Source organism: Pan troglodytes, chromosome 21 (genome assembly GCF_028858775.2).
Source record: "Pan troglodytes isolate AG18354 chromosome 21, NHGRI_mPanTro3-v2.0_pri, whole genome shotgun sequence".
Taxonomy (NCBI): domain Eukaryota; kingdom Metazoa; phylum Chordata; class Mammalia; order Primates; family Hominidae; genus Pan; species Pan troglodytes.
In genome coordinates this window covers 17,361,570-17,388,533 of record NC_072419.2, presented here as the reverse complement: position 1 = coordinate 17,388,533, position 26,964 = coordinate 17,361,570, and the positions used below count along the sequence as shown (strand labels likewise).

General features: G+C 39.6%; 1 long non-coding RNA gene across 1 annotated transcript; it reads right to left on the bottom strand.

The window, feature by feature from the left end:
* Positions 1-1,060: 1,060 nt before the first annotated feature.
* Positions 1,061-5,554, bottom strand: LOC134809151 (uncharacterized). Its single transcript, XR_010154134.1, has 3 exons — positions 5,405-5,554; positions 4,161-4,292; positions 1,061-2,928 (listed from the first exon to the last, which is right to left on the bottom strand). It is a non-coding gene; the product is annotated as an uncharacterized LOC134809151 (long non-coding RNA).
* Positions 5,555-26,964: the final 21,410 nt, after the last annotated feature.

Below are 26,964 nucleotides of genomic sequence, written 5' to 3'. Positions count from 1 at the left end.
ACAGAGATCCCTTGCCCATACCACAAACCCCTATCCCACACAGCCTCACCACTCATCCCATGGAGCCAGTTCCTTCATCCAACAAGGCTTCAGGTACCAGCAAGACAGACCTGTCACTGCTCTGAAAGAGTCTATAGTCTAGAAAGGATGTTAGAGAAGTAAACAGAAAAATAAGAATTTCAGATGGAGATATATGGTATGGAGAAAATATTACCAGGTCATGAGACGAACAGTGACTAGAAGCGGTAAGGGGAGATAAGTTTTCAAAATATTTTTTCATAGATAAAAATCACTTGGTTAAAAATTCTAAAAGTATTAAAAATAAGTATAAAACCTTATGAAAGTCAATCTCCTGCCCTTGGGCCCTAAGGATCTAGTTACCCTACCCTCTGAAAACCCTGACAACCAATGTTTGGTTATCAGGGCATCTTATGTAATCTTTAGAGATAATTTATTTGTATGTGTGTGAGAGAGAAAATGTGTGGGCAAATGTATAAACATATGTATACATATCTTATCCTACATTTTTATGCAAATGGTAGTTTCCATCTTATCTACCACTCTATCTTGCTTTTTCCACTTAATGTATTTCAAATATTATTTCATTTCAGTGTAATAAATGAATCATTTTCTATTCTTTTTTATAATTGGATGGTATTTCACTGTGAAGATATCCTATAATTATATAGCCAGCCCTTTATTGAGAGCCATTTACTGCATCAATCTTTTGCCAATCACTAGAACAATGAATATCTTGGATATATGTCAAGTCATGTTTATGCAAGTGTATCTGTAGGAAAAGAAAATATGGATTCTGCAGGTCAAAAAGGATTTGTAATTTTGATAGATATTGCCAACTTGTATGGCAACAGGTAAGGACATTTTTTCTATAGGGGGCATGAAAGCAAATATTTTCAACTTTGCAGGATATACAGTCTCTATCACAACTACTCAAATCTGCCATTGGAGCACAAAAGCAGCCATAGACACAAATAAAGGAATGCGCATGATTTTGTTCCAATAAAACTTAAGGCATGAAATTTGAATTATACATAATTTTCATGTGTCACAAAATGTTTTATTTTATTGATATATACTTACAGTATACAACATGATTGTTTTCATACACATATGTATAGTGAAATGATTAACATGTTCAAGCAAATTAACCTATGCATCACCTTCCATAGCTACCTTGTGTGTGTGTGTGTGTGTGTGTAATAAGAGCACCTAAAATCTATTCTTAGCAAATGTTCAATATACAATACAATACAGTACAGTAAAATACAATACAATATGATACGATACAATATTATTTTGATTTTTTTCAACTACTTAAAAATGGTTCTTAGGTCTTGGGCAGTACAAAAGCAAGCAGCAGGCTGAATTGAGCTTACAAGCCATCGTTTGCCAACTTCTGCCATTTACATCTCCACCATTTGTATTTGAAAGCCTGTTTGTGCCAATACTGTGGCCAATACCAGGTATTACCAAACTTTTGAATCTTTGCCAATTTGACAGGTGAAATTGTATCTCAGTTATGCTTTGCTTTGCATTTCTCTTTTTTAAAGCAATGTAAATGATCTTTCTTTGTAAATTTCCTTTTGTATAAACATGGCTATTCTTTTCTTTTTCTGCTATTTGATATTGGTCTTTTTCTTATCAGTTTGTGTGCCTCCTTTAAGAGTAGAGAAATTCACACTTTGACAGAATTGCAAATATTTTTCCTGGCTTGTCATTTATCTTTGAACTTTGATGTTGGTGTTCTTCAGCAGGTGCCAGTACTTTATTTTTAATCAATCTTTCATTGTATGACTTACGGCCTTTCCGTCCTCTATAATTATAAAATAATTTTTGTACGTGTTTGTATTTTCAGTATTTCCTTTTTAACATTAAATATTTTCTTCATTTGGAACTTATACTGTAGGGTGTGATGTGTGACTTAGTTGTCCTCATTCCCTGATTAATCTTTCTTTACTGATTTTAGATGTAAACTTTGCCTTATATTAAACTATTGTATGTATTTAGGTCTATTTCTAAACTTTCAATTCTGTTCCAATGATGTCTTTTTATTCTTATGCCAATACCATGCTGTCTTAATGAGTTTTTATAAGATTTAATAATAGACAGGATAGTCACTTCTTGCTACCCTTCTTTTTCAGAATGTTACTAATTATTCTTGATTATTTACCTCTCTACATAAACGTTAGAATTAGTCTGATTTTTTCAAGTTATCTTTTATGTCTTCATATCTACACTCCAAATTGTTCATCCATGTCAAAATATTTTTTACAAAACAACAGTTTATGACCTTACATGTAGTAAAAGTATCAGCTTACAAAGGGAAAGTGGAAATTACCCAAGGAAAAATGCTAGTCTGAAACACCTAGACATGAACCCTCATCAGGGAAAGATGATATAAATAATCTAACCCACACTAATTCTTATAATACAAATTGTTCTTCTCCATTTACTGAAAAAAGAGGAATTGGCTCTTATAGCACTTAACATAAAAGAATTTCCTAATGGTAAGAGGATAGGTGGGTGGGTGAATGGCCGGATGAGTGGGTGAGTGGGTGGATGGATGGATGAATAGATAGATGGATGGATGGATTGATGAATAAATACCAGATTACTGAGGGAACTTGAATCTCTGCATGTCTTTTGTCCATTCCTCACATTGAATCAAGCATTAATTCAATTCAACAACTTCAGGATTCCAATACGGCATATGGAAAAACAAAATATTGGTTGGTTTTCCTTCTTAATTTATTTTCTTTATTAATGTAACAAAACTCAAAGCAAATATTTAAAACTAAGATTTATTAAGGAAGAATGAATGTTGTTCTCCAGTGCTTTCTCTACTGTGGTTTCACCTTAATTGATCTTTCTCCCAATGGACCGTAATCCAACTGGCATAAAGTGTTGCTGCAGATGGAGAGAGAAAGTAAAAAACTTGATTTAAACCACTGATTGATTTTATATTTCCTAGCTGGCCTGTGCCATGTGTCATAGAGGGCAATGGAAGGGGTGTGTGTGGTTGGGGTAGAGGTGGGTGGATATTTGGTTTGCTGAATTTTAACAAGACCATTTTGGTTTCCCCATGAAAACTAAAACATAAGCCCAGTTCACTGCCATATCTCCACTGGAAACCCAGAGCCCAACACAGAATCATTGCTCCAGCTTCTTCAAATTCAAGCCACTATCATATTTGTTAATCTCCATTGCAGTTGTGTTGGAAACTCCTTGCGCTAAAAGTAAATTGGCTCAGGTGGAGTTCTATTATAACCAGAACTCTCCCTGATGCTTCCATTTGCGACCCAAACTCTACAGTCATCCTTCCAGAGTTTGCCCTGCCTCAGAGCAGACCATAGAAATGAATGGTAAGAAATAGGAAGAGGCAAACTTGGCCAAGGAAAGGATTTTTCGATGCCCCAGGATGACTTGTCCTTCATTAGAGGGTCGGAAGCACATGCTGTAACTTCCATTCTAAAGATGTGGACATATTAGGACCAGGATTCTTTACTAAAAACACTTGCAACTTCTCCCTTAGGACTTTTTTTCTGGAACAAAAGTGTTAGGAAGTTAATGCCCTCAAAAGCAGCCCTCACCCAGTGACTGATGGCAACTGGTGAATAAATACCCCAACTTCCTCACCTCCCAGATGAGTTCACTCTGAGGCACATTTTATACACTGATTTCTAGAGTTCACCACTGGGATTTTGCTCCATTTGTCCATGTTGGTATCTTAATAGCACTTCCCTGACTGCCTTCCTTTCCCTTCCTGTCTCACTTTCCTGCCCCTCTGCTAAAGTTTCCTAGAATGACCTCCCTAGTAAACTACTTGCTCTGGACTCTTTCTATCTGTGTCTGCTTCTGGGGAAAACTCAACTAAGACAGACTCTGTAACCCAGTACAGGGCTCTGTACATGGATTACTCTTTTTAAATTACAATACTCAAATAGTCAACACAGAAAAATTTGGTGTGGGTTTGTAATGGAGTTGAGAAGTGAATGCATGTTATGAGGACGGGTAACTTCTGTCTGCCCCTTCTGACCCTGTTCTCTTCCATTTTATTGCTCACTCATCATTGCCCAAAGGCTCCAATCCAATCAGGCTGCCCTGTTTTAGAAGTCCCAGACACATATGTGCATTCTCACCTCCATGCTTTTGTGCATGCCATTCTCCACATCTGAAAGCCCTCCTACTCCTCTTCAACCTGTCCAGATGGTACCAATCCTTGAAGACCTGTCTCAAGCTTTGCCTCTTCCAAGATGTCGCTTGTGTCATCGCTAAGAGAATCACAGCATGGGTAGCCTGTTATTCACAACTCACCACTTAATCATAGGCTTTTGTATAGCTTTTAACTACTGCACGTGTAATTGTTCTTGTCTCCCTAATTAAAATGCACTTTCCTTGGGAATAATCACCACACTTTGTACCTCTCTACTCCTCCCAGGGCCTAAAATAGTCTGATAAACACAATTACTTGCCAATGTATGATTTATGCTTTTAAGTAATAAAACAACATGTATGTGTATGACCAATAGTAATGAATCATTTTTAATGATCTTCAGAAAGGCCTCTTTCCTCTTATGCAAACTGCCTGGCAGACAGTTATCAGAGCATCCTTCTTGGTGATCCTTTCCAGAAGTTCACAAAAGACAACAGGCCACAGCAACACCTTGGTTTATACACACAACTTCCCCACATTGCTTTAAAGGCATAATAAAAGATAATGCTTCTCGCTTATAAATAAAAAGTGCTTAAATGTAATTTTGACAAAATGTGTCCCAGGGGTGATTGAAGTCTTTTCCTCTCTGTTGTGATTGTAACTGTTATAAATAGACAACCATAAGAGATTCAAAAGGGGAAACCTTTTAAAGGCTTACTCCAGGGCTTGATACCCTCCCCACTTTATTTTTCTTAGCCCTAATGCTGAAGGAAAACAAACACTTATCGACATACTAATGGTGTTTATTTCCCATCTGTCTTGGAATGGTGGCAATGTGCCAAGCCCTGAGACAGTTCACCACAGCGCCAAGTGAGCTGAAGGCAGCCCCTCCATTCACTGTACCCATGCCTTCCCCTTTGGGGGCCATGGAAAAGTTCAGGATCTTGAATTTATTTTCCCCCCCTGTTTCACACTCTGTACCTTTGCCACACCTAAGCCAATTTTCCCAGGCCCTGTGTAGATCAAATCACTTCCATTCTGCTTATGAAGTCACAGCCACCTTCATGCCCCTCTAGAAACAGGTCCATTGAAGTCAGTTGAGGAAACTCAGAAAGGCTCTTTGCTCCTGCTTTGCCCAGAGTCTGATTCCCAACTGCTCATGCCAGAGCTGCCCTAGCAGGGAACAGGAAAGCTGTCAGCCATGAGCTGGAGCCACACGCACCTCCTCACCTGTACCACACCGTCTGTCCCATGCTGCACCAGCAATGCCTGGGGAGCTGTGAAGAGCTCCACTCATGTTCCACCACAAGGCTTTTCATCTTCCAGCAAGTCATCCCTTACCAAAGCAAAGTTCAATCGTCCTGTTCAGGTGGGAGGTCCCTGAAAGATCCCAAGAGAAGAAGTGAGCATTTCCTGCTGTTTTTCTGTCTCCTTTCCAAGCAGCAAAGCATACAGAGGAAGTAGCTCTACTTTCTCCTCTCCTTTCTCCAAGTCTTAGCGTTTTTGGCACTGACATGGGAGCCTACGCCCAAAGCAATCATGTCTACAGCAAGATTATGCTTCGGTGGTGGTATAATTCTTAATGGCACCTCAGTATATCAGCTGTTCCAGTGCCTCTTATAATCCACTGCAACTGAAACCTCCCAAGTTCTTGAAAATGGACTTCCTCATGGTGACTCTAAAAGACAAGCAGTAATTAGGTAACAGAATCTAATATCCTTTTAGACAAAGTTCAACTCACTTGTAAGGGGCTTTTAGTGATTGGAGTGAACAGGCGGCCCGTCTCTATTTTTGCTTAAAATCCTCTCAACACATGAGAGTCATAAAAGGATATGGCTGAGAAAGTTTTAGTTGCAATCATTCGTTTCATTTGTTTAGAACTGCTTTTTTTATTTTTTCAAATCCATTATTTTAGTTGATTTTCAGATGAATAGGCAGGATGACTTAGTAGTTAGGAATGCTGGTTCCAGATGCCTGAGCTTGAATCCTGGCTCAAAGCCTTCCTGGCTTTGTGACATTGATCAAGTCACCTACCTCCCACCCCAGTCTCTACTTTCTTATCTGTAAAATGTGAATAGCTTTTGTACATACCTCATAGAGTTGAATTTTTTAATGCATATATGTATATATACATTATATAGAGAGATAAATAAATATATATATTTATATATAGAGAGAGAGAGAGAGAGAGAGAACACACACATTTGGAACTATGCCTGGAACATAGCAAGTGCTAAATAATTATTCTAGTTAAGAGCGAAGAAAATAAAAGGTTAGCAGATTCCATGCCTAGCCTAAGCAATTCCTTCAGTGAGGAGGTCAGATATTGTCTTAGCTTGGGCTCCCTCAAAAGCAGACTCTGAGAGCAGCATTTGGGTACAAGTAACTTACGTGGGAGCTGAAACCTCAGTAGAGGTAGGGAAGGAAGGGAGGCCATTAGACTGTGTTTATGAGCAGTTTACTTCTGCAGGAAACTGGGCACAGTCTTACTTGGGACCCTTGAAGTGACTGTGCAGAACATACCACATACCACAGAACTGTCCCTATGAGGCTGAAGGGAGCTGGGGAATTTATCACCAACTCTACCCCTCATTGTTGAGAGCTATCTCTGGCACTGGGACTATGCAACAGTGTCTTCCAGACTGCTCCATGCATAGGTGAAGCATCCTCGGAGGATCATATGCATTTGGGCTTAAGGATGCAGAAAGCCATCAGCACATACTTGGCCTATCTGCAAGTGACTTCCTGGTATGGCCAAAGGAATATGAGCAAGACAACGACAACAGTGAATACAGGAGTGCAATGCAAGCCTTAAAGTTCCTTGACCATCTTGTGCATTCAGACAGAACCAAAACCAAAGGAACCCACCCAGGGAGGACCTATCCTAAATTAATTTCTGGAAAAGGATACTGTACCATCTTTCCCGGTAACTCATTCCAAAGCTTATCGGACTTTATAACATCTCTATATACCATCAAAATCCCTTTGGGTGAGATCTTTTCTTCTACATTAATTTCCAACGGAGAGAAAGAAAGAGTAAGGCTGACAATATATTTTCATTCATAAAATAAAAAGTATAAAAAAGGACATGGCATGGCTTTAGACCCTGCTAGGTATGCAGAAAAGAATGTTCTTTGAGCTTAAATGTTCTACTCTAAAAATGTAAAAACCTATTTGAAAATGCCTACCTTCAAATACGTTGACCCCTCTGTACAGGACAAACTCTAGACATATGCTTCCAGAGTTGTATTTTTGGAAATACTAAAGTTTTGCACAACTATCTTCAAGTTGACAAGTTTACACTTCAAAGACAGAATGCACACCTGAGCCCTTGAAGGCAAAAACCAAACAAAAGCCCTTAACTTTTATGAAATACCTTCTTTCCACTCTTTCCCATTCCTCCAGAGAGAGCTTTCATTTTATCTTATCATCCTTCTATCCAAAGGCAAAAAAAAAAAAATTCCCAAATCAATTCATAAAGGCAAGAACTTTTATCCACCATCCATTTCTAAATAAAGAAGGAGGGAATACCAAAGCAAAACAACCACACCTATTATAATTGCTTTCTTTGACTTCTAGCCAAAACTTCTTAATAGGGACAAGATACGGTAAGTGACAAGGAGATGGTAGAATCTGGCTTTTATTTAGAATGTTGGTTAAGCCCATTTGCAAGTAGGCATCTTTACATCTTTTCATGTGGAGGGTTTATTTTCTCTATATTTGGGCAGAGCCCGCTGAAGTAACCAAAAACCACTACCTCTGGGGAGGAGCTGTGACGTAGACCAGAGAAAGTCTTAGTCGAGGTAACTGAGGCCAGAGATCCACAATGAAACTGTACTGTATTATTTCATTTTTCAAACTTACACATTCTCCTACACCCTTTTCTCTGGGTATGATTTATGTTCAGTTGATTTTGTTACAGGTCTGGAATGTTTACACAAAGGCTTAATAGACATTTACTTTGGAAGTTACATTGTGAGATAGAATCAAGGAATTGGCCCATTGCCGAAGTCAGAATGGGAGGCCACCTGGAAGTTAATGATCACTTTGCAAAGACCAGGGGCCTGTAACGAAAGGTTCTGGAAAAGTAGAGACTTCATGTAATAACACACTGTACTCAGACATCCATCTTTGGAACGACTGAAGAGAAACCAATATTTCATAGAGACATCTACCGATAGAGACGTCCAGGACACAATTACTCAATACTTTCATACTTTAATGTCATATTTTGTGCTCTACTTTACAGTTTATATATGCTTTTATGTAACATTTAAAATAATGCTATCCAAAATGATTCCTATAACCCCATTTATCAGATAATTTTCTTTACATATTTCATTCATGCTGAGTTTACCTTTGAGGCAAATATAAAAGAATTATGACTTTCACTTTAGAGATGAGGAAACTGAGACTCAGAAAGGATCAGCAACCTACTTGCTCAAGATTACATCATGCATAACTGGCAAAAACCACAGTCCCTTCAGTAATTTCACCACTATTCTACGGTTGTTTCGTTTAAGCTATTACTTTTTCTATGATTCAACGGTACCCACAAATACTTATCAAGAAGCATTAACATCACCAGGCTGAGCATAGTGGAGGATAAAAGTAAATGTAATCTCCTTGAGATTATAACCTAATTTGGGAGAAAGGCCTATTTCTTGAAGTGGCTTGTTTTTATATTCAGAGATTTCTTTCTAAGAAATTCTCTGTAATACACAGTGCATCGACAACTAAACAAGTCAATATATGTTAAATCCTTCCATATGGCATAGTATGAAAAAGAATTAATGCTTTAAACAAAGTGCTCAAAGGAATGCTTTTTTAATTTTAGTTTTTATTTTAAGTTCTGTTGCAGGATGTGCAGGTTTGTTACATAGGTAAACATGTGCCATGGTGGTTTGTTGCACCTATCAACCCATCACCTAGGTATTAAGCCCAGCATGCACTCTCTGTTTTTCCTAATGCTCTCCCTCCCTGCACCCCACCTCTCAGCAGGCCCCAGTGTGTGTTGTTCCTCTCCCTGTGTGCATGTGTTCTCATCGTTCAGCTCCCACTTATAAGTGAGAACATGCAGTGTTTGATTTTCTGTTTCTGCATTAGTTTGCTGAAAATAATGGCTTCCAGCTCCATCCATGTACCTGCAAAGGACATGATCTTGTTTTAAAGGAATGCTTCGTGATAAAATGATACTTGACAGACATCTGAAGAAGGTAAAAAAGCAGTCTATGCAGATATCTGGAGAAACACCAGTTCAGAAAGAGCAAACAGCAAGAACAAATTTCCTGAGGTAGAAATATGTTTGGCTTCTTCACAAACAGCAAAGAGACAAATTTGGCTATAGCAAGACTAGGAAGAGATTGTGTAGAGGAGAGATGAAGGAAGCCTGGTCATGCTGGACCTTACATGCCATAGGAAGGGATTTGACTTTGACTCTAAGTAAGATGAGATGCCCTTGGAAGATTTTGAATAGATGAGTGACATGGTCTGGCTTTTGCTTTAAAAGGAATCATCCTGGCTTCTTTGTGAAAGAGTATAGAGGAACAAAGGCTGAAACAGAAATACCAGGCTTGAGAGATGGCAATGGATGTGGTGAGACATGGTTGGATTCAAGATGTATTTTGAAGATAGTTTTCATGGGATTTTTGTGGTGAATTGGATGTGAGGTGGGAGAGAAAGAGAGGAGTCAATGATTTCTCCAAATTTTTTCAGCTTGAGCACCTAGAAGGATGGAGTTGCCACAGCTGAGACGGACAAGACCAGGGGTGGAACAGATTATGAAGGTTTAATCAGAAGGTCACTTTCTATCTCATGAAGTTTGAGATACCCATTAAATACCCAAGTAGGGGTATTGAAAAGACATTTGAATGTATAAATATAGAGTTTAAATGAGAGAGCTGAGATGGAGATATAAATTTAGGCATCGTAAGATATTTAAAGCCATGAGACTGAATGAGATCATCCAAAACATGAGTGCGAGTGGAGAAGAGGGCCAAGATCTGAACTGAGAGTGGGAGAGCTCAACTTTTAAAGGTTGAGGAGGTCAGGAGAAACCAACAGAGAACATCAATAAAGGAGTCAGTGAAATAGGAAAAGAATAAAGAGAAAAGAGAGGATATGTCCACAGTAAAAGATTTATGAAAGAAAGCCCATAGTGGCTTAATTCATAATACCCCCAAGACGAGAACAACACAAATACCCATCAGCAGGAAAATAAATAACCAACTAATGGGATATAAGTCTTACAAGGGAATAATACTCAGCAATGCAAAAGAATAAACAATTGCTACCCACAACAACACGGATGACTCTCCAGACATAACAAACCAGATACAAAAGAGGACCAGCCTGGCCAATATGGTGACACCCCGTCTCTACTAAAAACACGAACATTAGCCGGGTGTGGTGGCGCACCTGTAGTTCCAGCTACTCGGGAGGCTGAGGCAGAAGAATCGCTTGAACCCAGGAGGCGGAGGCTGCAGTGAGCCAAGATCGTGCCACTACACTACTGCCTGGTGACAGAGCAAGATTCTGTCTGTCTTAAAAAAAATAAAAATAAAAAAAAGGCGTTCTTATTTTTCCACAAAATACCTAATGTAGATGATGGGTTGATGGGTGCAGCAAACCACCATGGCACATGTATACCTATGTAACAAACCTGCACATTCTGCACATGTATCCCAGAATTTAAAGTACAATAAAAAAAAATTAAATATATATTCTACAGTTAAAAAAAAAAATAGCACAAGACTAGTGTAAATTGTCTTTGCCCATGAAGAGCTTACTTATCAGACTGAAAATTGGAAATGCACAGATTTCCTCTTTGGAACAAGAGGACTAAATTATTATCCTTTTACACTCTTTCTACAGAACATCCTCTTGCTCTGCCTCTGACCTATGACTATTTCAACCAATTGTCTCAGCAACTGCAGCCCCAGGTCTGCTCTGCTAGGCCACTGGCTCCTAAGTACCTTAGAGGACACAGGAGATAATGTTGAACATGTTGTCTTGGTAACCAACACTTTTGCCTGGTGGCCCTGGCTCCATCCTCCTCTATACCCTGCTCTTGCAGTTTCCACTGCACCCCAAGGTTGGTGACCTGACCCTTCCAGCTCCTCTCTGCTATGCCCTCCAGTGATTGTGCTGTGCCTCCTCTCCCACAAATTCCCCTCCCCCTCGTACATTTCCACCCTACTTCTTATTTTGAACTTGCACAGTTGTTTCCACCTCATGTTTAGCAGGTCTCAAGGGTTCTAACTCATGGTCTTGCTTAAATCTTAAATCCCTGCCATCTCACTGTCAGTCGGATGAGGCACCCTGATAGGTTTCCCAGGACAGCTACAAAAATTCCTTCATGGATGGAGAGTTCTTCCCCCACTCCAAGACCTTTTAAGTTAGATGGGATTTATCCGGCTGTTAATCACTAAAGTCAAAACTGTATAGTCAGGGTTTAGGGTACTCTCCATCAGAAAGCAGAGGAGGGATAGGGGTTTCTACTGAAAATAGGAACACAAATTGGACACATATTTGCTCCTAGTTGAAACATTGTGCCCAGTGGCTAAGTGGGCTCTTTTCTCCTGGTAAGATGTCCCTCATTTGAACAAACTGTTTTGGCTGACAGATTTTTGTTTTCAAAGAACCAAGAAGATTAGGCTGGGCACAGGCCTGTAATCCCAGCACTTTTGGAGGCCAAGAAGATTAGGCCAGACTCACACCTGTAATCCCAGCACTTTGGGAGACCAAGGTGGGTAGATCACCTGAGGTCAGGAGTTCAAGACCAGCCTGGCCAATATGGTGAAAACCCATCTACTAAAAATACAAAAATTAGCTGGGCGTGGTGGCACACACCTGTAGTCCCAGCTACTTTGGACGATGAGGCACAAGAATTGCTTCTACCTGGGAGGCGAGCTGAGATCATGCCACTGCACTCCAGCCTGGGCTACAGAGGGAGACTCTGTCCCAAACCAACAAACAAACAAAGCAAGGAACCAAGAAGATGATACTTTAGAGGCAGTTCTGAAAGCAGTCACTTCTAGGCAAGAATTAAAAATGCTTCAGAAGCTGACATGTGATCCCTTCCTGGAACAGGGCTCACAGGTTGACCCCTGCCCAAGCTCTATCCGCCACATCACCCCACTCCCAACTCCCTGCCCAGGGTCCCAGGGCAGTCACAGGGCAACAGATCACAATAGTGTTATGTTGGGCTGACTCAGCTTTTCCACAAGGGAAGTTACAGAAGAACCTGGCTCAGGACTTAGACCAAGTAGTAAAAGGGAAGGAATGACGAAAGCTGGTGAGGCTTCTGCAACTTGTGTTACTGCCCTTGGATTGCTTCCAGGACTGACTTTGTGGGTACGAGACTCAAACTGCCACACAGAGCTCCGTGCTTGGAGGGGTCCCATGATTGGTTTAATGCTCTGCTGTCACTGTCTTGAAATTGTAATGATTTTTCAACAAGGTCCCACATTTTTATTTTGCACTGGGCCCTGCAAATAAATTATGTAGCTGATACTAATTGTTTCAACTCAGTTATCCGCAAACTAAACATCATTGGTTATTTTTATATACTTTACCTTGAGCCTTCTCTTCAGTAGATTGAAGGTGATAAACTGAGAGTTATAGACCCACTTTCAAACCTCTATGGAAACCACTGTTTTCAATGTGTAATTGGAGGAAGATAGGTCAGTTGGATTTCTAGACTGGGACATGTCTTCCCCAAAACTGGAAAAATAAGGAAATCTCTACAAGTTGAAGGTCAGGATGATGAATAAAAATGTATTGAAAAGTAAGACTTCAAATAAAACTTTCATCCCTGGCTTGAAGATGACATTAAACATAAACTTACTGCTATGAAAATATCAATCAGTCATAATGCCAAATAGTTGAAAAACACACATAACCTAAAAAATCCCCAATCCATCATTTATCAGAGGTAAGATGAAACATAGCCACGCTGGGTCACAAATCAAATTCTGGCAGTGGCACAATGAAATAAAAAGAGGAATCTGGGTAATCCACTGAATAATCATTGCTTCTCTCAATTCCCCCAAATAAGTAAGGCATGTGTTTCCAAAGAGATCTATCTTATCCTGGAGTAATACTCAAATTTTCTGTGTTCTCAGAACTCTAAACTGCCTCCTCCTCAGTAAAGTCTTCTCTGGCTATTTAAAAGCAATTCAGAGTTTTCTCTTTCAACTATCTCCCCTTTTCAATAAATCTCTGCACATTGAAAGGCTCTTCTGGCCTTGTCAGCATCAGAGTCAAAGGGGGCTGGGGCAGAGTAAACACACAAGGTGGACTTTGGTAGCCAGGCTCCGTGCCTGGCTGTAACCCTTTCTTTTAATCATCCACAGTATACTTACTCCTTGTCTTGGAATTCACCACAGCAGCCAGCCTTCTCCTCCAGCTCTATTTCCTCCCCTGCCTATTTACTCTCAAAGATGACCTCTCCACCTACTTCCTTGGGAAAATTGAGAACATCTGATGAGAACTCCCACAAGTTTCCTCCCAAACTCCTTAAGTTTTCTTTGGATCATCACCCAAACTTTCTTCCTTCCCGCCCATCTTGGAAGAAACATTCCCTGACACATGGACAGGTTAACCCCTTCACCTGCCTTCTACCATGCAGGGGCTTCCCTTTGATGATTAGGGTCTCTATTTTCTCCTTCCACTGACTACTTGTCCAGTTCCTCAACACAGGCTCAAATCTTCTCATTCAAAAACAAATACACAAATACCAATGACATCCTCTCCTCATTCACTCTTCACTCTCTTGCCTTCCTTTTTCTACCAGTCCATAGTGTCCACTTCCTCTTCTCTCTCTATGCCTTCCATAAAAAAAAAAATTGTCTCACCTAGCACTAAATGTAGAAGGCGTCAAATAAATGTGAGACTCATTTCTCGATAGCCTTGAAATACAGTTTGAAAGCAAGTAGTGTGATGCCTCCAGGTTTGTTCTTTTTCCTCAAGATTGCCTTGGCTGTTTGGGGTTTTGTGTGGTTCCATATGAATTTTAGGATTTTTTTCTAGTTCTACGAAAAATGACATCAGAATTTGATAGGGATTGCATTGAAATCTGCAGAACACTTTAGGTAGTATGGACATTTTAACAATATTAATTCTTCCAATCCATGAACACAGAATATGTTTCTACTTATTTGTATCTTCTTCAATTTCTTTCATCAGTGTTTTGAACTTTTTAGAATGTTGAAATTCTACACGTTAGATTACAAAGTGTAGAAATCTTTCACATTGACCAATGAAACATAATAGAAAGCCCAGAAAGGAACCTCCACATTTATAGTCAATTGATTTTCAACAAAGGTGCCAAAAACACACAATGGGAAAAGGACAATCTCTTCACTAAAGAATGTTGGGAAAACTAGATATCCACATGAAGAAGAACGAAACTGAACTCTTACATCATACCATACACAAAAATCAACCCAAAATGAAATTGTCTTTTCTAGGGTTAGCCAAATCAAAGGCCTGGGTTTGACACCCATCCTATTAGTAATCCCAGAAGCATTCTTGCTTCTCAAGATGAGACCTCTCTTCCTGGTTTCTGTGATGTTGGTTTCCCTCCAACTTTTCTCACTTACTCATATAAAGTGTCTTTTCCTTATTCTTGTCCATCACTTAATGGAAGTTATTTCCAAAAATACGTCTCTTGGCTTGTTCTCTTGGCTCAGTATAGTGAGCAGAGAACATTTTTATTCCATGAAGATTCTCATTGGCTCCCATCCTCACTGCATGATTCCCAAAGGTATATTCTTACTTCTGACCTCACTACCAAATCGCAGACCACATCTCCAACACTTGCTAAACACCCTCAGTCACCTGCCTTACCTCCCTCTAAGTGTGGCCTACCGGCTCCTTAACCTCTAGTTAACTAAAGCAAAATGAATGTGACAGAATGAATGTCCATCTTGCACAACTTTCAGGGAGTTTCCTATATAATTCTTGCTGTGGAAAGGCACTACTGTCAGACTGAGGCTCAGCAGGCCTGCAGGTAGAAACAACAGGCGATTTTACCTAGCTGGAGAAAAAGTGTGAGACAGGGAACAAAGCCAGATCCTGATCCAAAGCAGCCAAGCTGCACTTCTGTGCTCAGCACTGTATGTTTGCCTCTTGGTCCTCTTGAAAATTGCACTGTTCAAGACATTGATAACAGATAGAGACATCACCAAAAATTAAACAAGCATTGCTTTCACACCTAGAGATAGAAAATTAACTACTTACTTTGCCTGCAAGTCAAGGCACAATGGCGTTGCATTAAGCAGGAAGTGATGGGGCATCTGACTTGGGCACAGTGGATCAAGAAAAACTGTGACCTCTTTTCCACTTATTGTTCACACTGTAAATGCTTTACTTCCATCAATTAAAAGGCCTACGTGGATTCTGTCCCTCCAATTATTCATGGTTCTGTTAAGCATCTCTCTCTGATTGAGACTCACTTTTCTTAGTATGAGTGCCTGCATCTGCTTTCTTAATCATGGCGTTCCCAAATCCCAAGGAGCTCTGTGAATGATGCTCTCTTGGAAGACACTGGTGCTAACATTTCCCTCCCTGAGTTAGGAAAGTTAAGAAGAGTTAATAAATTTTTGGCTATGCTCATGTCCCACCCTCCCACTAACAAAAGAAAAAAAAAGAAAAGAAAAGAAAAGAAAGTCCTTTTTTTGAACAAAGGAGAATGAAAAAAAGCTCCCTTCCTCCACCCACAGCCTGGGCTCCCAATCCAGGGCCTCCTGCTAATTTCAGGCCTCACCCTGAAATCAGGGAGGTCTGTGCCCTTGGGACACTTACCACCCCTCTCAGCATGACCTGCAGCATTGACAGCTTCCGAGTATCCTAATCTATTCCATATTCTGGGAGGTTCTTAGAAGGGGAGGGTAACCATTCATTCTCCCACAGTCACTCCACGCTTGCTTTCCCACTCACATCCTCTTGGGATTGACAGCAGTAGGGTAACAGAGTTCTGCCTTCCCTGATGCTGCGTGGCTCCTTGGCCTTCACTTAATCAAGGCCATTGCTGTGAAAGTAAGCCGTGCACAACGGGGCCTGCCCAGAAGAAAGCAGGGAGCTATGGCATTGCCTTCTCCCAGCTTAAATGGAGTATCTAATTAAAGCCACACCACCACTGTTAAAGAAATGTAAGGAGCAAAAAGGAGCAAACACACGGAGGTATAAAAAATTATAGGGAAAGCTGAGGGGAGAGGAAGACAATAGAATGATGCCATTACTTTCCCTTAACTGCCATTTTGTATCATGTTAATTGAAAACTGTATCCGTTTTCAGGTTCATCTGCCAATGACAAAGCTGGAATTAAGAGGAGCCAACCCATGTGAAAAACTTTCAGGGCTTAAGATCAAGTAAGTAGTGACTCACACTTGTAATCCTGGCACTTTGGGGGCGCTGAGGCAGAAGAAGTTCTTGAGCCCAGGAGTTTGAGGTCAGCCTGGGCAACATAGGAGATCCTGACTCTACAAAAGATTTGTTTTAAGTTCTTAATAGGAAAAAAAAAAAAAAAAAAAGATGGAGTAAGTACTGGTCCCACCAAAACTAGCCATTCGCCTGACTACTAAACATAGACTCCTTAACTCTGCCATATCCAATTTATCAGGAAGCCTCGGCTCTACCTCCAGAATACCTCCCACATTCAGCTCCTAGCTCACCCCCTTTGCCACTACCTTTTTAATTCAAGATACTATCATTTCTTGCCTGGAATGTTACAACTGATGGCCAACTGGGCTCTCTGCCTCGCCTTACCTCCATCCTACTCTCCACACTGCAGCTGGTGAGAGTATTTTCACACCCAAATTACCTTCCAAAGTTTTCCCACTGCCTTTGAGTGGAATCTAAGCTTTTTACACAGCCCACATAATTTTCCTTAAGCTGTCTCCTTCTCTCATCTTTACCACGATTCCCTAATACTCTCCCCTTCACTTACTGGGCTTTAGCCATGCTGGTCCCCTTGCTATCCTTCCGTTGCACCAAGCTCTTTCCCTTTGTCCCAGATGGGGCTTCCCAGTGCAGAGCCTGTGATGGGGATTCTTGTGCATGCAGGGAGGACTCTCAGGACAAACCTACAAAATAGTTTGGGAGACAGAACAGAGAAAGGAAAGATGCCAATCAAAGATACAGTCTCCACCAGAGACCAGATTCAGCCTGTTGATCCCATGGCCCTGCTTAAGGCAACAGACTGGCATCTTGTTCCATTCAGTCATTGGCTGTGGTCCACCCCGGAGGGTGGACATCATCTCAGGCATTCTCCTGCAGCAAAGCGCAATTGCAGTTGTAAGCAGATAGCAGCCAACACTCAGGGAAGCCAGGGGATGTGTACCTTGGCCCTTGGGATGTAAGCAAGGCATTAACAATTCTACTAGATCTACCTTAAGAACTTGTTTTAGCTATTCCTTCTGCCTGAAACATGCTCCTTCTAGATCTGCATGTTTCTAGCTTCTCATTATCATTTTCATCTTGGTTTAAATATATTTTCTGAGTGGCCATGCTTGACCACCTAGCTAAAGTAGCTACTCTGACACACTGCCCTTCCAGTTAGTCAATATCATTATCTGATAATATCCTTTTTCACTGTCTGAAATCATATTTTTTATTTAACGTTCATGTGCATGTTTATTGGCTGTCTCTCCTACTACAATGTAAAGTCCAGGAGACCAAGAATTCAGTCTTATTTGCCAATTTAGTGGTAAAGTAAAAATAATCTGAAGTGAGACTTCCAAGTTCAATTTCTGACTCCACTATTTAATAGCTATATAAGCTTGAGCAAGTTAAGTAACTACTTATAAGTCATTGTGTTGCTGACTCCCATCCTGCAGATTAATTGGGTCATTTGGAGGATTAAATAAGTTAATGCAAGCAAAGTGCTTGGAATACTGTCTGATACATGTTAATTATTCGGTAAATGCTAGCCCGTGAGATGTGCCTGATATATGAGTGAATGAATGAATGGATGGGTAGATGAATGAATGAATGAATGAATGACTTCCTTGGCAACTCAAGCTGCCATTCTGTTCCACCTATATGGTGTATAGCAGAGGCCACTGGCATTTCCTTGACTTTTACCCTTTAAGGCTTCAAACGTTCTTATTCTCTTTCTCAGCCATCAGTAGGCATCTAAAGTACCCAAATTAATTTTTGTTTCTCAATGATTGTTGGAACCACCCAATACTCCCATCTCGACCATACTCATTGCAAGTCTGTAGACTTAGGCTTAATTTCCTGGGCAGCAGCATGCTAAATTCTGGAGGCAAGGCTCTAGTCCCACAGTCACAAGCACTCACTGTTCCACCAACAACTCTTTCCCATTGCTTTGCTCAGGCCACCCTTGCCATGTAATCCAAAAAGCTGGCTGCATCAAGACGAAAGGAAGTTTTCAGTAAGCTTCAGCCACCAAATGAACTGTGGTTTTGTCTGTGGCCTGGATGAAATGGATAAAGGTGCAATTAGTTCAATTCTCCTCTGAAAGGCAGAGTTTATGGGAAGTAAGAAGCAGGGGCAGTCATTAAGCAAATATAAACTGACCGCGTTCTGTTGAGCAGGCACTGTGGGGAACATGAACCGTATCATAGGAGGAGACGAAGAATAAAAGACACAGTTCAGAAAGCAGTTGCCCTGAGAGGGGATAATTTTATTGACCTAAATTTTTCTTAAGGAGGCTTTTGTATTTTTTTGGGTGAAAAGGTCGGATAAGACATTTAGGATTAATGGAAAGGCATCAAGAACAAGCCTAACCTTCCATTATGGGAAGACCAGGCAATGTATTTGTCATTGAAGGGGGAGAAAAAGAGCAGTGCAAACAGAAATAGGAGAGGGAAGTTAGAAGGCAGAGGGAAGACAGAGGCATCTTGAAGAGCTGTAATTGTGTTGCTTACTCCCATTCTTCTATAAGGTGGCTAAAGTCAACAATGCCTGGAGTGAGGGGAGGTTTTGTAGAAAGCAGTGAAGTGTCTGGGTTTCTGGACCAGCAGACTTTAAATGATCTAGAGACCACAACTACCCCGTAGGCCAGAGGAGATGGGAGGTAAAGGAGCCTCAGGCAAGCTTGGCCTTTGTGGAGGCCATGAGATGGGGTTTGGCCCAAATTAACCCAGATCTCCAATGAATCAAGAGGGTTCAGCAAACACCCGAGCAGCATCTAGATACTCTCTGACTCAGGGAGATGTTTAAGGGCAGACACCCACATCCCAGTGTCCATCCCTGTGGCCCCATTTTCAAACCGGGTCTAGAATCTTCCTCATCAATCATACACCCAAATCTAAGCTAATGAACAATTTTAAGCAGTGGCTGAGGCTCAGAAATAACATGTAGAAGGGCAGGCCCATGGAGATCATCCAGCATCTCTTCTTCTGCATAATCTTCCAGGGTGATTTCATTCACTCTCTTGGTGTCAGATCTCATCTGTAGTCTGGAGAATCTTTAGCCCAGATCCCCCCTTAAGAGCTGTTGTATGTAGCAGCCACTAGCCACATGTGGCTATTGAGCACTAGAAATGCAGCTAGTATGACTGAGCAACTGCATTTTAAAAATTGTATTTCATTTTCATTTATTTTGATTTTTTAAAAATTATACTCAATTTAATTATTGGAACACCTTTAATAATGTTTGGAACAATTTAGGTATGTAAATCTGCTTTTAAAAAATTTTTCATTTTGATTTTTGTGGGTACATAGTAGGTGTATAAATTTATGGGGTACATGAGATGTTTTGATAAGGCATGCAATGTGAACTAATCACATCATGTGAACTAATCACATCATGTGAAATAATCACATCATGTAAAATGGGGTATCTACTCCTTCAAGCATTTATCCTTTGTGTTACAAACAATCCAAATCTACTTTTACAACTATCAATTTTTCATACGAATGAAAACTTAACATCCAAATTGAGAGGCTCTGTAAATGTAAAATATAAATTGGATTTAGATGATTTAGTATCAAAATGTCTAGTTTTCATTAATAATTTTATATTGATTAAATGCTGACATATTATTTTGGATATATTGAGTTAAATTAAAACAGTATTAACATTAATTTCACCTGTTTCTTTTTATTTGTCTTGATGTGGCTACTAGAACACTTAGAACTCCATACATGGCTCACATCATATTCCACTGGACAGCACTGCTCTGGAACCATATGGCCACATCCCCCCTTAGGTTATTCACAAGTACCTCAAACTAATATATGCAAATTATCATATGCAAAATTACTTTATCTGTTGTCTCCCATCTCACCCCCAACCTATTCCTCCTCTAGAATTCCTTAAATGCCTTCATTCATCAGATTACATTGGAAAATAATCTGAGAGTTATTCTTGATGCTTCAAAGTCAGTACCACCTTCAGTAGCATGTAGCTTATGCACTCCATAAGGGCAAGGGCAGTATCTGTCCATCTGTCTACACTTAGCCAAATGCAGCGTGTGGTAAGACCTCAATAAAGACTTTCTAAAAGAACGAATGAGCAAACAAGTGAAGGGGTGACTCATCTCTGGCATGGCTGAGAAGACAAAGCACGCATAGCACAGTTAAGCAGAAAAGAGACATTCCAGTGTGCTCCCTAGAACAGCTGGCCTTGAGGAAGAAAGTCAAAGTCCCGCCTACAAAGCCACAGAGTAGTGACATGAAAACTGAGGCTCCAGCAGCCCCTCTATACAGGGGGGTCTGGAGATAACCAAAGCTATCAGGGCCTTCCCTATGAATTAAGGACATTTGGAGTGGGGGGAGTTAGCTTCCTGGAACCACACCCTACTCAGCTTTACAACGTGGCCTCTTTGCTGCAAAAGCTGGAAGGGGAATTACAGAGACAACAAATCTAGGTCAGCAAGAATCATGGACAGACTAAGTAGGGAGTGGACAGCCTCCCTGAGTGCCAATTAAACTAGAGCAATGACCAGTTAACAAGTACAACTAAAGAATAGGCTGAAAAAAGTCAGGCTTATTCCAGAAAGTCTAGCGGCCTAAACACCATCCCAGAGCAATAATAGCAGTGGGAATAGCCATTGACATCAATTTATACAGCACATACTATGTACCAGGAGCTACTTTAAATATTCCTTTCTTCTCACACTCTCTCTCTGTATGTATACATGTATATGATGTGTGTGTATGTGTGTGTGTGTGCTAGCTTCAGTCTTCATAGCAACCCTATACAGTTGTAATCATTATCATTCCCATTTCACAGGATTCAAACCCAGGCCATCAGTTACAAAGTCTTCAGTTGTAACTATCATGCCATTCTCTCAACCACAGATCAGTGAAAGGAGGGATCAAATCCTAATTTCTGGAACACCAGGTAAGATTGTGGTCCATCTGCTCAGTGTTCTGCTGAGTTTATCCAAGGAGCATATTTAGGACTAAGAGAAGAAATAGGCATTATTCTCTTCTCTGACACTAGCCACGTTCATTCACTTCTGCATTAAACGTGTATATTTTTTAAGCTCTCTCTTACCTGTGTTTCTATTTATCCTAGTCTCTTCTTGAGACAAGGACTTCTTTTCTACTCTTTGCTACTACTGCAAGATTGGAAGATCTTAAGGAAAACTGGTGTATTTGGAGGGCAGAGATTCTGCATTAATGGAGAGTTAGATTGGCTCTTCTATTTCTGCCTCCTTGTGCCTTAAACTGAGGAATGGATCCAGCTAAGCACAACTTTGTAAAAGAGTATGGAGCAGGGCCCTCAATCAACGAAGCTGGGGGGCAAGAGGAAAGTAGGGACATGGGGAGCTAACATTGTGTGATGATATTTGCAGTGGTTTTAGACAAACTAAATAACACCAAAAAAAAGAGGAAACGATAAAACTGCTGACAATGTCACTATCCTCACATTAACATTTTTGGAAAGAGAGACATAGAAGGGAATGATACAGAAGAGAATGATAGACTTACTCTGTTTTGCTCATTACATGAACACAAGAATAAGGGTGGGAGATTGTTTAAGGAAGGAAGATTGCAAGTCAAAAAGGGGGAAATTTTTCTAGCCATAAAAACGCGTCAAAATTGAATCATCTCTTTTGTATGGTTTTGAACTCCAGTTTGGGGAAGAGACCTCAACCAAAGATTATTGACCACTGGAATTTGAGTTTGAGATTGATGACCATTTAATCCCAACTCTAAGATTTTATGCCCTGAATATTACCAATATATTTTCTATTAAGATATAATTATACAACATGAAAGTTACCATTTTAAAGCATACAATTCAATTATGTATAGTATATTTGTAGAGTCATACAACCATCACCATTTTCCAATCCCAGAATATTTTTATGAACTCAAAAAGAAGCTTTATATATTAGCAGTCACTCCTAATTCCTCCTCCCTCAATCCCTGGCAACCATTAATCTACTCCTTGTCTCTATGGATTTGCCTATTCTAGACATTTAAGTCATATAATATGAGGTCTTTTTTGTCTGGCTTCTTTCACGTAGCATAAGACTTTCATGATTCACTCATGTAGTAGCACGAATCAGTATTTCATTCATTTTTATGGCTGAATAATTTTCTATCATATGGATATACCATATTTGGTATATCCATTCATTTGGTAGTGGATATTTGGGTTGTTTCATTTTTTAGCTATTATGAATAATCCCACTATAAACATTTATGTACAAGTTTTTGTGTGAACATGTGTTTTCATTTCTCTGTGGTATACACCTAGGAGTGGGAATTGCTTACTTGCACAATAACTCAATTTTTTAACTTTCTGAGAGCTGCCAAACTGTTTTCAAAAGCAGCTGTACCATTTTACATTCCCACCAGCAATGTATGAGGGTTCCCACTTCTCCACATCTTAGCTAACAGTCAGTATTGTCTGTTTTATTACAGCCATCCTAGTAGATGTGAAGTGGTATTTCCTTGTGGTTTTGATTTGCATTTTCCTAATGACTAATGATGTTGAGCATCTTTCCATATGCTTATGGACCATTTGTATACCTTCTTTGGAGAATTGTTTATTTAGATTTTTGTCCATTTTTAATTGGGTTGTCCTTTTATTATTGAGTTGTAACAGTCCTTTATATATTCTGGATGATCAATATATCTGACTTTCACTATAAGTGAATAAATTTGAAACCTGGGTAAATTATCTTTCTAGGGGAAAAAATAGGAAACGTGAAATTATTTAAGAGAACCTAATATGAATAACCAAAGAAGAGATTATGAACATTTATAAAGAGCTATTTCCCTGTTCTCCCTAAGCCCCTCTTATCCTACCCTACCTAAAATTCCAAAAAGCACCAAAGCCAGTTGGTTTCAAGGGTGAATTTTTCAAACCTTCAAGGAAGAGATTTTTCCTTTGCTGTATAACATGTTCCAGAGTCTAAAGAAAGGATATTTCTTAACTTTTTATGAAGGCAACATAAAACTTCACCAAAACCTGAGAAAAAAAATAGCCCAAGAAAAAATTATAGAACAACCTTACTTATATATGTTGACATGAAAAGCTCATAAATTAAATATCAATAAATGAAATTTGTCAGTACAGTAAATGAATACTACAGGGGAATAACCTTTGGAAATCATAAGATGATTTAATAATGAGGATTCAGTATAATTAACAATGCATGTGAATAAAAAACTCAATATTCAGAAAAGGCATTGAATAGAAACATTTATTTCCAGTTCAAAAACACTCCCTAGGACCTGTACAGTGAACAACAGTACAATACCATCTCACACCTTAGATAAAATAACATTAAAACATCTGAAACTATTTTTAAAAATAGCAAAAATATATGGAAACGGAACTTTCGTAAACTCCTGGTGGGAGTTCAAAATGGTCAAATCACTTTGAATAAATATTTGGTAGTATCTAGGAACACTGATAACCTACATACTATATGACCAAGGAATTCTACTCCAGCATAGAATATCCTAGAGAAATTATTGTACGGTTTATAAACCGACATATACAACAATTTCCATGGCAAAACTCTTTAAAAATAGAAAAAAATAAATTATATTAATAGGAGAATGAATAAACATTTGTATTTTCATTTCATACAACTGTTAAAATTATGTAGCTCTCTCTATTCAGTCATGTAATTAGAACTCCACACAAAATGTTGAGTGAAAAAAAAGCAAAAAAGCAAATAGCACACACCTTAAACATTTTTGTTGTTGTTGTTGTTGAGACAGTCTCACTCTGTTTCCCAGGCTGGAGAGCAATGGCACAATCTTGGCTCACTGCAAACTCCGCCTCCCAGGTTCAAGTGATTCTCTTGCCTCAGCTTCCCAAGTAGCTGGGACCACAGGCACATGCCACCATGCTCAGCTAATTTTTTTGTATTTTAGTAGAGACAGGGTTTCTCCATGTTGGCCAGGCTGCTCTTGAACTCCTGACAGGTGAACCACCCACCTCGGCCTCCCAAAATCCTGGGATTACAGGCGTAAGCCACTGCACCCAACCTTAACATTTATGTCTATTTTCAAAACACAAAAACAAACATTGTGTATTATTCATCAACACATACATAAGTATGTAAATATATTAAAATGGAGTGAAAAAGATACACATTCCTTTCACATTTACCTCTGGGTTTGGAGCAAGAACAATACTGCCAGTGGGGGACTTTATCATTCGCTGTAATCCTTTACTTCTTTTATTTCAATTGGTGTAAAGCAAAATCTTATCAATCTTCAATTCTGATTGGTGAGTGTATGAACATGCATCATTATTCATTGTACTTTTGAGATTTTTCAGATTTCTGAGAACAAAAAAATCTTTTCATAAAAACAGACACCAAGTTCCTTAATATGGTAAAAATATATATTTCCAAACAAAAATTAGTCCCATTCTTAATGGCAAAACACTGGAAGCATCCACATCAAAATAATTTAAACAATAAGGATCCACACTATTAATTTATATGAGTCTAAAGGGCTCTAGCTATTTAATTAATTGATCAGAATTTTAAGATGTATATGTATCTTTAAGTATATGTCTATAGGATTGTATATTTGTGTGTATGTATATGTTCATGGAGTGTGTGTATGTGTGTATAAGAATTTGTATATATGAGTATGTATATGTACATGAATGTGTATGTATGTGTGTGAAGGGGGTGTATGTGTATGAGAGTATGTATATGAGTGTGTCTGTGAGTACAAACACCCACTAACAGACACACTCACATATATACTCTCATACACATATACCTCCTTACATACGTATATACACATTCATATACTACATAGCCACAGGTATATTCGCTTACATACATAGGTATATGTATGTAAGAGTATCTGTGAGTGGGTATATATGTATGTATGTAGGAAGGTGTGTATGTGTATATATATGTGTGGGTATGTACATATGCATATATGTGTGTGCATGTGTGCATATGTGCCTAGGTATGCATATGTATGTATGTGCATGTGTACATGTATGGGTATGTATATGCGTACACATGTGCATGCAAACATCGAATAGGAAGAAATACATACCAAGTGTTCCACATGTGTTTGTTCTGTATTTTCGGGTAGAGTTTATGCTCATTAAAATCTGAACCTGTGACTTGTGTTTCTTTCAGAATTTGGAATTAAGTTCTCAATAATTCTTGTAGAATTAGATTTGGCACCAGAACCCCACAATTTCTACAGACCGGCAAGAATTCACAGATCAAATTTCAGGACTGTTTTTAGCTCAGTACAAGATAGTTGGTGGTGAGAATTTTAAAATAAAAATGAAACCCTAGAGATAAGTTTCTTTTAAAATTTTTACAGATATAGACACAGTTATCCCCTTTTCTGGAATTCATAGCAAACATCAGGAACTAAGATATTATAATTACCTCTAAATGTTGACAATTTCTCAAAAATTGCTAAAGTTCGTTCAGGAAAGATAGAGAAGATACGATGCTGTGGATGACCTGCTTTGTTAGCCAGAAGGACAGAAGAGAACCCACCAGGTGGACTTTGCTTCCACTCCGGGCCAGTGGGTAACCATTCATTTGAAGAAGGTGGCATCAAGAAGTCAGTAAAGGTGGGGGACCCCCTTCGTGGATCCCGTATAGCAGGAGAGAGAAACGGTGGTGTTGGTGGCAGTGATGAATGTGGCCTTCTGGTCCTGTGTAGGAAAGCTGTAAACTCACGGGTTCAATTCCCAGGATAGGAGGGCGGGGTCTGGAGAAGAGCAGCATGGCCTGAGCCTTAGCAGACATGCTTAGTGATTGCATCCCACTGACAAGGAGACACAGCCATGGCTTTTGTTCTGCATGCCTGGAAAGGCAGCCAGAGCAGGAGAGCCATCCAAAAGCAAGAAAAACCATTTCCTCACAAAAGGAGAGGTTATTCTCTTATTTTCTTTTCCCCTGGAGCCTGAGTCAGGCAAGAAAGCAACACCCTAAGGTCAGATCGAAGTCACAGAGATGAGAGCTCCATTCGGGTTCAATTTGACAGGCTGAAAGACACTCATAGCCCAGATGGGCAATAAACCAGAAGAGCCACAGCAGCAGAAGCAATGCCTTATTCCCAAATATTGCTTGGAGCCCAAGAACAGTCTCTTGCATTTCAGCTCATACTCCCCACACAGCAAACCAAGCTGTGCTCTTTCTGTGGCTGGCTCAAAGAATCATACATTACAGTGGAAACTCCCATTTACTTCATTTACTGCCATTTATAATATTTTCCACTATTTGTAGATAATGAATTCATCCTTTTCTTTTTTCCTTTTTTTTTTCCTTTTTGTCAAAACTTATGCAGGCCACTCCAAAAGCCAAAAATGTTCCAAAATCTTACTCGAATGTGTTCCCCTTCATTTTC